Here is a 1,373-nt window from a genome sequence, read left to right as displayed (position 1 = left end):
ATAAATGGCAAGTAACATTCACGCCACACAAGTGTCAGGCAATATCTCCGAGCGAGGGTCTAACCACCACCCCATTACATTCAACGCATTACCAACCCCAAATCCACCATCAACATCCTATCTGTGACTCCAGACCTACAGCAATGTGCTTAACTGCCCTCTGAAATGGCCTAGCAAGCCACTCAGTCATACAAGGCGGCTCATCACCACCTTCTCTAGGGCAATTAGGGGGATGGGCAATAAATGCTGGCCTTGTATAGCGATGCCCACATTCCATAAATCAAAAAAAATGATCCAGAGAAGTACTAAGCCGAATAGTAAATATTGGTCGCAACAAAGTTAAGAGCAGAGGTGAGCGAAGGAGCACCGAATACATAATTACCTTTTAAGTATCCTTTCCACGAGCAGTGAGATGCTCAACTGCCTCCTCAGATTTGGGAGCAGTATTGAATACTGATTGGGATTTGACTTTATAGGGAGTAGGAATTAACAGTTGTTGAGAGAAGAATTGTTTGCCATGAAAGTGGAAAGAGGGCTCCTTGGAGAAAGCTTTAGCAATGGAGAACATGTGTTCACTCTATTCTAAGTCAGAGGTGTAGGTGAAGCAAAGAATATAAACAGTGGCAGGCTTCTCGGCCTTTTGGCTAAGATCTGCATAACCAACCTGACCAGCCACCATGACTTCCGGGTGGTTTCTCCCTGGTCAGGAAGGTATATGCTTACATTTTTGTAAACAGGAGGTGGGTGGGATTGGTGACCCATCCACCTCCACGGAGGTGTGTGGGGGACCTGACCCATCCACCTCCATGGCACGAACCTGGTATTGCAGTACTTCCAGGAACGGTGCAGTGGCTCTAGGCCTTTTGGCTAAGAGCATTGGCGCAGAGTGATCCTTGACTGGTGCAGGGTGACCTCTGGCGTTTGTGACTTGACAAAGAATTGGAAACGATTGGCTACGAATTTATAAAAAAAAAAATATAAACAGTGGCAGGACTAAGAGTACAAAGGTACGAAAAGGTGATTGCTGTTGGTTAGACTGATGCGGAACATAAATACAGGTTGAACCGCCCTTTTCCGGAACCCTCGTGACCTGGCCTGTTTCTGGATTGGGGATTTTTCTGGACGAGGAGTGGTCACGTTAAATTGGATGGTACAGGTGCTGAGTAAGGGGATATTGGGACTGGGAGTATGGCAGAGAGGTCATTGGGAGGGGGGGGGCAGAGAATCGCGGGGTCAGGCCAGCGATTGCGGGAGTCGGCCGCAAGGAAGGACTTCAATTTGTTCATATCGGAGTTCTGCACATACGCCACCTGGTGGCCGGGAATGGTTCTAGACGAGGGGTGGTTCTGGATAAGGGAGTTCTGGATAAGGGA

The 1,373-nt window shown here is 48.1% G+C and overlaps 1 pseudogene; it reads left to right on the top strand.

The window, feature by feature from the left end:
- Window positions 1–624: 624 nt before the first annotated feature.
- On the top strand, window positions 625–854 carry LOC139279928 (U2 spliceosomal RNA; annotated as a pseudogene).
- The last annotated feature ends 519 nt before the right edge of the window (window positions 855–1,373 follow it).

This window comes from Pristiophorus japonicus, chromosome 1, assembly GCF_044704955.1.
Source record: "Pristiophorus japonicus isolate sPriJap1 chromosome 1, sPriJap1.hap1, whole genome shotgun sequence".
Lineage (NCBI taxonomy): Eukaryota > Metazoa > Chordata > Chondrichthyes > Pristiophoridae > Pristiophorus > Pristiophorus japonicus.
The sequence above is the reverse complement of the archived record's forward strand: the minus strand, read 5'-3'. Positions and strand labels throughout refer to the sequence as shown.